At 37.4% G+C, this 6,001-nt stretch overlaps 1 long non-coding RNA gene across 2 annotated transcripts in view; it reads left to right on the top strand.

Moving 5' to 3' along the window:
• The window catches only part of LOC108305051, a 10,227-nt gene extending 6,396 nt beyond the window's left edge, over window positions 1-3,831 (top strand). For both annotated transcript variants that reach the window (XR_001825540.2, XR_005200374.1), the window contains exon 3: window positions 1,725-3,831. This is a non-coding gene — a long non-coding RNA (uncharacterized LOC108305051). The remainder of the gene's footprint in view (window positions 1-1,724) is intronic.
• Window positions 3,832-6,001: the final 2,170 nt, after the last annotated feature.

Here is a 6,001-nt window from a genome sequence, read left to right as displayed (position 1 = left end):
TAGAGACGGGGTTTCACCATGTTGACCAGGATGGTCTCGATCTCTTGACCTCGTGATCCACCCGCCTCGGCCTCCCACAGTGCTGGGATTACAGGCTTGAGCCACCGCGCCCGGCCTAGTTTTTATATTTTTAACCCATTAGGCTAAAATCCACTTTCAGAATTTTGGGGAAGCCAGAGTTAGTTAATTAACTTGTCATTCCTAATTATTTCATAAAGTTGATTCTAAGTTGATTATAATTTGCAGTATGTTTCGAGTTGGGGATATCCATTATAACCATATAAAGCATACATATTTATACACACACACACACACACACACACACACACACACACACAATCACACAGACATATCTTTGACAATGATTAGAAGTTCATTTGGAGCACTGGTTTAATGATCATTAGGTTCCTTTGACCTGGAAATTTCATTTAGAAACATTAGGAAAATATATATCTAAGAAGTAGTATTCTAGTTTCTTTCTTCTCATTGATGAAGCTGCAGTGATCGTCATTGTGATTCTGAAGCATAAACTTCAGAGTAAGTCCTGGTTAAAGGGCTTCCTCTCTTTTTTTAAAAAGCAAGATTTGAAATTTTTTTCTTTGTAACCTAAATTTACAATAAAGAGTTAAAGAGAAAAGATAATGAATGTTTTCCCTGATAATTCAGATTATTATTAGGAATATGGAATTTTTGGATCACTTGGCCCTAGAAGGTGGAGAGTTGAAGGTGAACATTTCATTTTGGTTTCAAATATTTTAAATTTGCCTGCAGAAATTATGTTTTCTGCTTAATACAACCGAAGCCCTCTTAGCTGGTCTTACTTGAGTTGAGAATATTGCATCCTAGTGTGCTCTTTTGATTTTGTTTTGCTCTAAAGTAAATTTTTAAAAATTTAGGTGTGCTATCTGGCATCAAAGACAAAACCATTGTTTGCTAAAGGCTGTAACCTAGGGCATTATACACTAAATGGGAATACAGGAAAACATATTCTTCAGACGTACGTGTTTTGTTGCAACTAGGGCAGTACCTACAGCAAAGCAGTCTGGGTACGATGGACTGGATCCAGACTGCGTGGTTTCATTTCTGCTTCTGCTTTTTACTAGCTGTGTGCTTCAATTTCACAAATGTGAAAGATGAATAATAACTCGTGAGGATTTAGTTAAGTCTGAACTTGTAAAGGTAGCACTTAGAACCATGCCTGGCATATGTTAAGTACTATGCAAGTGTGAGCTTAAATAAACAAAGGAATTTCAGATTTTGTCTTTGTCATGTTAGAGAGGCTAACATCAAGTGATGGCTGAAGAAGCATACAACTAGTTAGATTTAAAAGAAAAATGATCTTTGGGATTAATCCTCTCTTGTGAAAAGTTTTCTAGAGCTTCCATCCAGCTGTAATCAAAAGCTGGAGGACAAGAAGGTGAGTAAAGTGTAGCAGAGTAAATGCCATTGATTAAAGAAAGGCCAGGTCCTTGCTTTATGACAATTGTTTCTATTATTTCTATTTGGAGAGAAAGACCTTTGGTGTTACCCATCAGCAGGAGATGGACTGTAGTCTTTGTGTGGATTGACAAACATCTGAAGTTTAACAATGTGAAGGGCTTTCTTTGCAGGAAATGAAAAAGTTGCGATTTTCCCTAAGTAATTTAGAGTCACTATTGAGCCAGCCAGGTTGGGCCCACTAGTCTCTACAACAGTTTTGTGACATTAGCCTTGTGCTGTTGCAGCATTTCAGATTCATGGAGCCTTTTGCTTAGAAGACCTCTCTTCCTTCTGACTGACACAGCCCCATCACAGGGTGCAGGGCTTGGCAAGTGGAGTACAGGATGGATTTCAGCCGTTACCACCTCTTCCCACCAGGACACGGTGCAGTATACAAATGGCACATTGAATGTGGTAGCTATGAAGACAGGTTTTTGAATTTCACTTTCTGTGCTTCAGCTCAGGAGATACGTTGTTTATTCTATTGTTCTGTCTTAGTCAACTTTAATAGCTGGATCTGGGGAAGAGATGGTTCAGTATTTTTTGTCGTTGAATCCGATGGTTGATTGCTAATTATTAGTTAAGGTAATCTACAAACATCCTGCTGACATTCAAGATTGTTTTCTATCAGACGTTTCATGAAGCCACTTAATTTAGGGTTAAGGTCCTGCTGGACCTTATAGGAATCTAAAAGCAAGGAGAAAGGCATCAGAATATCACACCCTTTTAGCTATAAATCATATTTCTGTAATGCTGTTGCTACTTTTTTTCTACATGCTCTTGCAATTTAAGATGATGCATTTTATTTCCAGTGGTTTGCAAACTGTAACTGAAAGACAGAATGCTCGGAAAAGCCTCTGGCTAAAAACTAGTCTATTGACATAGAATCATGTCAGGAGTGGCCCGTGAGATTTGTGGGTTTTGGCCTCTTGTTTCTCATCCAATATTTCTTTTCAGGATTATCACAGTTAAATTCCTCATAGGATATGCACTAGATTAAAATCACATTAAAGCTTGGACTTAAGCATAGCAAAAAGTCTTGATTCTTTGACATTACCTCCCAAGATTCTTCTGTTATGGTTTCAGTGGTCCTGAACTTTGGAAGATGCAGATAAGATAATAACTCCACTATCCCCTACAAGGAGGATGCCACCTGTAATAAGGCACTGAGAAGTTTTATTGTCTCAAATATATTTATTCTCATTCTTAAGAAAACTTGAAATAACTTGTGTTGTTTTGTTCTTATTTCTGTTTAGAAATCTTTTTCATTTCCCCTGCCCTGTCTTTTCCATTCAGAAATGAGTACAGACTGTTTTTTAGCTCACTCATGAGCTCTAGAAACAGTCGTTTTGATTATTAAATTTTTATCTAACAATAAGTAACATGCACTTAATGCATTATAGTTTATAAAGCACTTTTTTCCAAATGCATTACACATTTAATATCATGAACTTTTGAGATGGATATTACAATTTTCTCCTTTTTTGCAAACTGGGAAACTAAAGCTCAGAGATCCATGTACTGTGCTACCCAAAGGATATAGGAAGAGAACCAGACTTTTTACCTTTAATTGATCAAAAAAGAGATGTCATCACAATTTCCATGTGAGTAACCTGTCCTGAAATTATAAGACATCCTTTGCTCACTTAATCACATGTAGTGTTGTTGCTGGACTTTTCCTTAGTTCAGCTAAAGATGGGGTTCTTGTCATAGGGCCATGAAAATTTAGGCTTGCAGACAATTTAAAGGGTGAGTAAGGCAGGGTTTTATTGGGTGGAAAGGAAGACAAGGGGAAATGGAGACTCTTAGCAAAGCAAGAGAGTGTGCTTCTTGCCCCTGGGTTCCCGCCTTGCTGATTGAATCCCAGGTTTCACCCAGGAAGAGGAGGGGCTGGGCTTCTCCCTGCAGACTTCTGTGGCTCCGCCCCAGTGCGCAGGCCAGTTGGAGTTTTGTTGGGGAGCCTTTCCCATGTGACTGTCTCTGTGTAGTACATGTGATGTGGCCTAAATTGGAAAATATCTAAATTAGTAGCTACCTGTGAATTTGTCCTAACTTATTTAGAGAATCTTTTGAAATGATTTAAAATTCTTTGGGTTGTCAGCTCAGACTACGCGCGCGCACACACACACACACACACACACACACACGAACAACCCTTGAGCAAAATTAACAGTAGTGAATCTGCAGCCTTTCAAAGTAATCAGAGAACCTTGAACTCCAGCTAATTTGACATTTTCACCTTTTCTAACTTTTTTCAGAGTGTGTTGACATTCAGGTCAATTTTGAGCTGCTTTTAAGAATACCTAGTGTCTAGTATAGTATAGGTATTTCCATAAATGACTGAATTGTTCACCATATGGACAAATGACAATTTGTAAATAGGCATCTCTAAATGCAGGGTACCTACATGCAATACAAATAGAAGTCTCATTATGTTTATCATTTTAAACTAGAAGGTTTTGGCATAGTTTGAAGTGATATTAGAGAAGAAGCAAGGACTTTGGAACCTGAAAAGATCTGGAATTGAATCTTCACCTTAACATTTACTGCTGGTTATTACACCTTTGTTACGCATTCCACATAACTTCTCTGATCTTCAGTCTCTGCACCTGCAAATTTGGGATTATATTATCTACTTACAACATTACTGGAAGGACCATCTGAATTAATATGTGCAAGGTACCCTGCACAGTGCTTAATGCATGAAATGTGCTCAAAGTTCATGCATTTTTAGAACTTATTTGTATATACAACTTTGTAGCCAATTAACAGCACTCCCAATTAACAGATTGTATATTTTCTGATTAACTTTTGTGTGTAAAAATCCAGCTGCATAATCTATGGTATAAAAGACCTATGGTGACAGTAGCAGTTCAGTATGCCTATTCTGAACTCTTCACAAAGAATAAAAGGCCAAAAATAGTTAAGATAATTTTGAAGATGACCAAGATGCAGATATATACATTAATAGATCTCAAGACTTACTATGAAGCCATTGTAATCAAGGAAGGGCAATGATGGCAAAGGCATAGACATACATGCTGATGGGACAGAAGGAACAGTTAGAAAACAGACCCACACACAAGTGGAAACTTGTTATATATAATAGGTAATATAGGAGAAGAGTTTGATGATTCAGTAATGGATTCTGGTACAACTAGTTACTCACATGTGAAAAAGTAAAATTATATCCCTATATCATGCCGTGTGCAAAAATCAATCACAGGTAGGCTGAAGACCTAAATGTGAAAAGTACAATTTTTAAACATCTAAAAGGAAATATTTTATCACCTTGGGATACCTCAGAATTTCTTAAACAATGTACAAAAACATAAACATTAAAGAAAAAGGTGGATAAACTTGACTATGTTAAAATTAGAAATTTCTGAAATTAAACACTACCTAAACAAGTGAAAAGTGAGTGAGAAAGAGATTTAAACATATAAAAAATTTTATACACAGTGTACATAAAGAACCCTCATAAATCAATAAAAAGACAACCCAATAGAAAAATACGTAAAGGATGTGAACAGGCAGTGGACAGAAAAGAAAACCTGAACGACCAATAACCATATGAAAATAGTGATCAGGGAAACACAAAATTAAAACCACCAGAAAGTAGGATTTTACATTCACCAGAGATCAAGTATTGGTGAGGATGTATAGCAAAGACATTTTATGCACTGCTCATGGGAGACTTTCACTGGCATCACCACTTTGGAAAACAATTCAACAAAGTCTAGTACAGTTGAAGATGAGCCTGCCATATCACTTGCACCTCGACTAATCCCTACAGAAAGTCTCCCAGTACCTGCCACAGTTCCTTGTGCCAAGTAAGAGCTCAGTAAATAGATGTTACAAAAAGAAAAGGATGAAAGGAACGGAAAAAGGATGGAAGTAAGGAAAAGAGGGAGAGAAAGAAGGAGGGAGGGAAGGATGGAAGATAGAAAGGCTAGATATAAGAATATTTGTGTCATTGGCTTCTTTTTGCTTGGTTTTGGGTGTTGTGTTGTAGGACTGCTACTTTCTTGTCTGTATGATCTCAAACCACACCAAAGGTTTGTCGACTCCAGTGGAACTTTGGGAATCTCTGAAGATTCACCTCTGCCTCTCAGATTTTACTGTGAATAGTAGTAAGGATTTTAATAACTGATGAATACATTCTGTAAATGCATTTCCTTACAGAATTCACAGTGGTACTTCTTTAAATAGTAAGCTCTGATTGCATATTTGTAGTGAGTCTGTGTAATGTATAAAATGAGATGTACCAGTATATTATGGGTAGCATAAAATATTAGTTATTACTGGAACTTTACAATTCTATTGGCAAAGAAAGGTGAGTCCTGATACCCTGAAAAGAAAAAATGTTTTTTTTTCAGGCATGTGAGTAATCAAAAAGTATTTCAGGCTGGGCGCGGTGGCTCAAGCCTGTAATCCCAGCACTGTGGGAGGCCGAGGCGGGTGGATCACGAGGTCAAGAGATCGAGACCATCCTGGTCAACACGGTGAAACCCCGTCTCTA

The sequence above is a fragment of the Cebus imitator genome, unplaced genomic scaffold (genome assembly GCF_001604975.1).
Source record: "Cebus imitator isolate Cc_AM_T3 unplaced genomic scaffold, Cebus_imitator-1.0 Scaffold2, whole genome shotgun sequence".
Classification (NCBI taxonomy): Eukaryota; Metazoa; Chordata; class Mammalia; order Primates; family Cebidae; genus Cebus; species Cebus imitator.
The sequence above is the reverse complement of the archived record's forward strand: the minus strand, read 5'-3'. Positions and strand labels throughout refer to the sequence as shown.